The sequence below is a fragment of the Amblyomma maculatum genome, chromosome 3, assembly GCF_055883805.1.
Source record: "Amblyomma maculatum isolate TAMU_Amacu chromosome 3, ASM5588380v1, whole genome shotgun sequence".
Lineage (NCBI taxonomy): Eukaryota > Metazoa > Arthropoda > Arachnida > Ixodida > Ixodidae > Amblyomma > Amblyomma maculatum.
In genome coordinates this window covers 14,045,394-14,053,035 of record NC_139346.1, presented here as the reverse complement: position 1 = coordinate 14,053,035, position 7,642 = coordinate 14,045,394, and the positions used below count along the sequence as shown (strand labels likewise).

At 44.7% G+C, this 7,642-nt stretch overlaps 1 pseudogene; it reads right to left on the bottom strand.

The window, feature by feature from the left end:
* Positions 1-4,956: 4,956 nt before the first annotated feature.
* LOC146194254 (uncharacterized) lies at positions 4,957-7,231 on the bottom strand (annotated as a pseudogene).
* Positions 7,232-7,642: the final 411 nt, after the last annotated feature.

The window sequence follows — 7,642 nt, the reverse complement described above, 5'->3', positions numbered from 1 at the left end:
CCACCGGGCCCGGCCGGCACATTGCCAGCGCATTGGAGCGTACTGTTTGTCGTTGGTTTGTGTGGAAATTGAAAATCCTAAGGTTTAGATGACGTTGTGCGTGAATATATCCTCAAGAGAACAGAGAGTTGGGCTAGTTGTGTGAATGTGTCCAGTGAAATGAAGTCTGGCCAAACAAGGCTGGCGAAACTTGGTGCGTTGTTGGCTCCACTGGCAGCTACGCAAACTCGTCGGACGTTTTTAAGCCCATTCATTTCTACGGGTTTCCACAGAAGCATGAGTGGCGGGTGACCTAAGCATGGTTCTTTGAAAGGCACGAATCTACGTATTTGGTTACTGTGTGGTCGTGGAAAGTGCTGAATTTTTAAAATTCCGCTTGTTACCGTATGCTCTGTGCCTTCTGTTCCCAGGAGTGACGGCACGAGAGTCTCGGAGTCGCACTCCTTCATCTGTAGTCACTTTATTGACAATTGGAAATCGAAGTAACCCAACAGCGTAAGTTAAAACATTTCCCCGCCTGTGTACAAGAAAACCCTAGCACGGAAAAAAAAAAGGCAGCTCCATTATCGTCTGCGTTACGATCTTCAGTGATGAGCAGAGACAATGCTTGTGCAGCTACTTTCGCTGACACAGATAATTTACTTTTTCTCTTAGGAGACAATTCCTATTACCATGATCTTGTCATTTTTCCTCTTTTCGTTTGTCAACCAATGAAAACGCGCTGAGAGCTCTGCGTTGATACTCTTAGAATTTGTTGACATTTGTTTGTGGCATGTCCATTTTGGCTAATCACTCATTTCACAGCTCAATATCGCATGGTCACAAAATCTGCTATCGGCTTCATATAAAAGTCGAACAAGAAAAAAATACAATTTAATTTGTGGAAACGAGCATAAACGTAGTAATTTCTTTTAATTTCGAAGACCATGTAGCAGTTTTTTTTTTCGCATTCACGTTGCACCTGACACGGCTTTACGTATTTTCTCAGCAGCGTCCATTTCCTGGCCCGTCTAAATACATGTGTTTCTCATCGGCGTTTTAGTGAACGTGAGATTGTGGCGTAGTATGACAAGACTGTTTTACCTCTCTCAGACATTTCTTCTATAGCCAATGTAAACAGATTTAGCAGCAGTCCGACAAGCTGCAGTGACAAAGTTGTAAAAGGAATAGCTTTCAGTTATCCGGATTCCTTTACGTGCAAATAGAAAACTACATACATGGTCGTGTCCCCTCACACTCATCAGGTATCGAGGTCAGCTAGGTATCGGCCCCGCAAGTTCGTGGTACGCTGAGAAAGTAGGCCACCTTAGCGAACGAGCCATCAGAGAGATTCATTTAACAATAGAACGCACTCTTAGTTGTCAGTGGCTTTTCTTACAACACATCACACTGTGTGTGTGTGTTTTTTTTTTTCGATTGTAGTTAACAGTTTGACAGTATTGGAACATCTGCCTTCAACATCTGCCTTCAGATGTTCAAGGCAGGTGCGGTCAATCGCATTGATCTTCCTGCGCTGAGAGAACGCTAGAAGGAAATTAAATTTTTTTTTTTCTTGTCACAACCTCCGCAGCATGTCGGGAGAAAGGCATGTATAGTACAATATTTTCTAAGTGAATTATATGTAGCAGCTCCGACATGTTCAACGTGCATGCATTGTCGTATATGTAAGAATGATGCTGAAGTGGTATTACTCATTTGGCTTATATTATGATTAAGATTGATAGTCTCAAGGCCGGGTTCAGTGAGCTATTGTAGCGTAATTGTGCAGGAAGTCCTGGAAGTATATGTGTGTTTGCTATTCCAACCAAAAATAGTGTCACGTTGTGGTGACGAGGTCGACGACACAAATGAAGGGGTAGATGATTGCACTAAAGAAACTCTTTATTTGGGCTGACTTGCGCCCGCAAAAGAACTAAGCGACTCGGCGGCGGCGATAGCAACAAACGTGTTGGTCGATCGTCGAACATGCCCGTCACACTCGGCAACGCTCAATTTAAAGGCTGCACAGAACAATCTAGATAACGTCGCAAACATCTACCAGCACGGGCTGGAACATTGTGGAAAGACACCCGAGTGGCCGGAACCTTCGAGACAGATCTCGGTGCGTCTTGCGCTACAACAAAACTGATAAAGGTGTGACTCGCGACATCGAGCAGTAACAAAGATTACGGAACTGATACGCGGTCCAGAATCAGAGTGATAAGCCTGTATGCCGGCGGCTGTTAAAAAACAACAAATACTGTTTTTAAGGTTTCGCGGCAATAGGATCATACTTTTGTCTTGCTTATTTGTGTTTCTTCTTTTACAGCTCTCATTGCAAGGCTGAAACTGGAATGTCATTTGCTATTATTCTACTCTGAATCGTTCGAGCCTAACTATTACCAAAAAAGACAGGTGCAGCATCTTTTTCATTTTACATGAACGCTGACCATTACAACTAACACTACTACGGCGCCACGGCTACACGGCTCGGCGGTATTTGATCTTCAGGCAGGTTTCGACTAGACCTAATATAAGATGGACGCGCAGTGCAGGCGCAATTCCCGTCTTCGAAGTCGCCTTAACAAGTGCCTAACGAAGGTGTTCCTAGCGCATGGTGAAATCATGCGCGCGGCATTTCCGAGTATATAACAGAAATACCAAGCGCCGGGCGGTTTCAAAAAAAAACAAAAAACAATCACGCCCTGCCGAGAACGGCCCTTTTCTTTTTCAAAATTTCCCGGTCAAAACATACTCCTTGCGATTACTCAAAGCAGCTCAAAGCTCTCAAAGCCAAACCGCAAAACGACGGGTAGGGACAGGCTCAAAAACGCCTCGCAGAACGGAAACGACTGCGTCCCTCTGCTGCCTCGGCATTCCGCTGTTTCGGCACTCCGCCGCGGGCGGCGCTGTTCCACCGAGGCGACGGTGGAACAGTTTCAGCGCCGTTAAGTCGGGTCTGATGATTTTCAACGGCTCAGCTGACCAGGGTCTTAAAATACAAGGCCTTGAAATACCTAGAGTAGCAGAATATAAATATCTGGGGGTATGGGTAAACGAAGGATTGGCATACATTGGAAAGCATGAGCAATCACTTAAGGCAAAAGGGCGAAGGAATGCCGGGATAATGAAGCATAAGGCATTGTGGGGATACAATAGGTATGAGGTTTTGAGGGGTATTTGGAAAGGAATTATGGTGCCCGGACTTACTTTCGGAAATGTGGTTTTGTGCCTAAAATCAGAGGTACAGTCGACATTAGAAACAAATCAGAGATCCGTTGGACGATTAGCACTAGGTGCCCACGGCAAAACTACAAATGAGGCGGTACAGGGAGATATGGGCTGGGCACCTTTCGAAGTACGGTAAGCTCAGAGTAAAATATTATATGAGGAACGCCTGAGGAAATTGGACAGTAACAGATGGGCAGCTAAAGTATTTAAATACCTGTACCTAAAAAGCGTTGACTCACAATGGAGGAAAAGAACTAGGAAACTAACTAGTAAGTATGCTAGTAACAAGGACGGAGAAATAAAGAGCGTTAAGCAAAGGTTTTACACCTTTGCTTAACGCTCTTTATTAAAATTGGATAAATTCGATGGAAAAGAAACAGAGTGTCGAATTATACCGAAAGTGGAAAATGCAGATCAGGAAGGAAGATTTCTTTGATAACTCAAGAGGCAGTGTCCTACTTTTTGAAGCTAGATCAGGGTGCCTTAGAACACGCAGCTACAAAAAGAAATTTAACAATGGAGATGACGCATGAGCTGTATGTGGAAACTCCAGTGAAAGAATTCACCATATTATACTGGAATGTAATGGTATTCATCCGGAAGTTGGTGCAGGCGCAATCACTGTTCCTGAAGCTCTGGGGTTTAGAGATAACAGTGGCCGGGTGAATAAACCGGCGGTGGAAACTAGCAAAAAACGACTGGAAGATTGGTGGCTTAAAAGCAGCGGTGACTTAATGTTAGTAATGTAGGAACAAAATTTAATAAATAAAATGATGGGTTAGTTAAGCATTCTAAATCAATAATTAAAATATAGGGAAAAAATGAGCATGATAGCTACTGCTACCACCCCGTTTCAAAGGGGACGCTCCTATATTCCATCCTTCCATCCATCCCATCCAGTTTACAGCCGTGTGGTGTAGACGCGTGTTCCATCGCTCCCCCGATTGCCCGTGGCTACCGGAAACGGACGGACTGGCGACAGCGGGAGCTTCCGAGGCGTCAAATAGACGAGTTCTTTCTTTTATTAACTTTATTTCATTTTCAACTAGTTAGGTTAGGTGCAGCCTAAAGAATAGATTTTAGCTCTTTGTCCTAGCGGCCTGGTTTTTCGTGCCAGCAGCTAGGTTTTCTCGGCGTTCCTTCTTTAACTATTTTGTTTAGATAAATATTTTTTTTCTAGGCTATTGGCATTCGCAGAATTGATTTTAACGCGTGTTTGCTAGTCACTTCCTGTGTATTCTTTTGGTAATTTGTATATTCTGAGAATTCGTAATAGAAATAGTTCAGTCGATACATGCTTAAGATGTGCAATCAAAAGAAAGTAAAGTGTACTCGTGCGAGGCACATGTTAATCTCAAGGAAACGCGTTTGGACTCTGTAGGTGAAGCGGAAAGCAGCGACTTTTTGTGTCGTTGTTGCGTGCTCAGTACGCGTCTAGATATATTTGATCAAGAAAGGGCAACACCCTCTCAATGCTAAGGCCTCTCCACAGGCCGCGTGACGTCACGCCAAGGGACCGTGCCGGCCCCGCGCTCTGCGATTTCAGCGCGCCGCGCCCGTCTGCACTATTCGGGTACTGCCGTACGTAGCTGCCTTATAAGTGATTCCTTCATTTTAATTTTTGTCGTTGCTGCAGAAAAGAAATTCGCGAGTTTGTGCGCGCCTAAGGCTACCATTTTATAAAAAACGACTAGACACCAGCAATGAAGTGTGCGCAAAGCATTTTTATTGCTTTGGCAGTAAAACTTACTTCTTCTTAAGCGTTGCTGCTTTCCGGGCTGCGGCCTTCTGCTGCGCATTGTCTTGTATGGCATCATTTCTTAGTTTGCAAAAGTTGTTTAAAACAACGTTGGTTGCAACGCGTACTACCAAGCGCAGGAGAGTTTGTGCAGTGTGGCCATTTTCACATGTCTCAGTGTCGTGTTCGTCCAGGAGGGAAATCGTCTGTGAAATCACGACACCACGTTGATTTCTACAGGAGAGAAAATCTTCCGCGGTTGCTCCAAAAGACAACTTCTCTGAAACTAGTTTAGTCATCAGTACCATGTGAACTGTGCATGGCTGGGGAAACTTGAGCCCTCTTGTCGACAGGTTAGCTATCATGGCAGTGTTTTCCGCTTCGATCTCTCGATTTTCAATCACCAATGTGCTGAAGCAAGCAGAACATGAAAGCTTCTTTAAAGCAGCATGAGCAGCGTATCCTGCAATGTAGACAATAGCATCCATGTCAGAGTGGGCGTAATATCGTCGTCGCTGACAGCAACAGAAAAGTTGCATGGGACATGATCCTCACTTACGTCTTCAAACTCCTCGCGTGGAAATGTCAAAAGTTTTTGAAGCTTCTTCTCACACACGGAAATGGGGTACTGTGATCCTGTCAGCTGGCGGCATCCGTCTGACCCAGCAGTACGTACTTGAAGTAAAGTTCAGTAGAGTTCTACCAGAGAATAGCATGTCAATCGCAAAGCTCTGTCAGCGAGGTGATGTTTATTCTTGCCCAACCAGTCCACAACGGCGCTCAGGAAAGTGTGTCATCAACAGGGTCTTGCATGCTGACCTTTGCAAGGGGTCTTAACATTGACTATTTGCCACCATGTGAGGATAACGTCAATCAAGTCGACTCAGCTTGAGGAATCTTGAACGCGGAACCATGTGTCCTGAGGGCATTTGAAACAAACTGATCAATGACGTCGAGAACGAGCGTTATATTTTGCCGCTCCATTGAGGTTGGATTCATTGCTTTCAGTCTGTAAGCAGTCTTCACAAGCGACGTCTTCTCTGAAGAATAAAGCTGCCGCAGAGCTGCGAAAGAAGCAGCTTTCATACGAGGAGGCCCTTCAGGCTCCACTCAAGTCCATTTCAGGGAAATAGAGGCAGGGTTTTTCTGGTTAATCCAATTGTTCCTGATGCACTTCAAGAGATCGACCACGTAGAAAAGAGGGTTATCGACTGGATGGGGATAGACAATGCTCACCTGAGGAGCAAATAACGACATCATCTTGCGGTTCAGAGAATTGTTGTCGGTTATCACAGCGATAATTTTAAGCCCCATTTTCTCAACAATAATGATTAGTTAGCATGCTCGTGCAAAATTTCTGCGCTCAGTTTGCTCACAGGTAATATGTGAATGACGTCCTTGTTTGCAGAAAGGAGTGATTGTACCATGAACACATGGGCTGTTGTTGCTGGTTCCGTTGAATGAACCGACGATCCTACTATTGTGCCCCCTTTGTAGTCGAACTGTGGTTTTATGTGGATCTCATCGATCATCAGCGTCACTGTCTTCTCGTAGTCTTTCATTGATTTGACTCGTTCTCGGATGTAGGAGAGACAGTGCGGTTGATTTTGCTCCACAAGAGGGTCAGCTTTGTAATTTGAGCAAACACGGCGCAGTGTGGAAGGATGGGGCAGAATGATTCTTGATGCAGCTCTTGTGAAGTGATATGCGTGAGGAGAAATTGAATTAAAAAAACTGCCGAATACCAGCAGCTCTGCGCTATAGACATGCTGTTTCGCGAGGAGAAACTGCTCAACGAGAAATTTCAGCAAAGAAGACTGTTCTTTCGTCGTCCTCAATGAGGTCTGCAACCGACAAACTGCAATACTTTAGTATGTTTCGACTCTTTCGTCACCATATTATGCAAGCCTATCTCAGCAAGGACAGGCTGGAGGTGTCGCATACTTGAGCTGGCAGAATCCTGCCTGAACGAAGCGACAGAAGCTCCATTCAAGAAAACAGATCAGGGAGAACTACCACATTAGGTGAAGGATCATTCTCGATGAGAAGGACGCACTGCTCATCGACAGAAACGGTCCGTGTTGCAGATTACAGGCAGCTTAGATTTCAAGTCCTCGTAAGATGAAACTGTTTCTTTTCTGTTCATTAGACTGAAGTGACTTCCTCATAGCCTCCTGCAAAGCAGCGTTTTCCCTTCTTGCTTTTTTGTCTCTGGCGATTCACTCCGTCCAGGCGTTGAGGACAAGTATTTTGGACAGTTTGGAAACACACACGACGCAGCATCAATCTTCAACTGTAGTCTGTCACGCTTCACCTCTATTATTTTCCCTGTCAGTTCATCTTGGTGTGGCAACGTCGTAATGAAGTCGCCTGCGTGGAAGTGCAGTTCACACACCTGCACGAGAAAATGAAGCAAGGCCATTCGCCATGACTCTCCATTGCCTAAAACACTAAGTAAAAAGAGTTTGAATAGTGCACAGCTTTTACATATTTACACAGCTTATGCACATCCACAGAGCTAAATACTTCCTGGACAATTCATACATAAGTAAACAAGTGATATCATTGCCTACAAAGACAGCATGTCTTTCCGGGAGCGACAGCTCACAACTAAGATAATTACCAGCGCCTATTAAGCAATATTTCAGAGTATTACCCTCGAATGCACTGTAGGTGTGAAATCTTTCCGTGGAA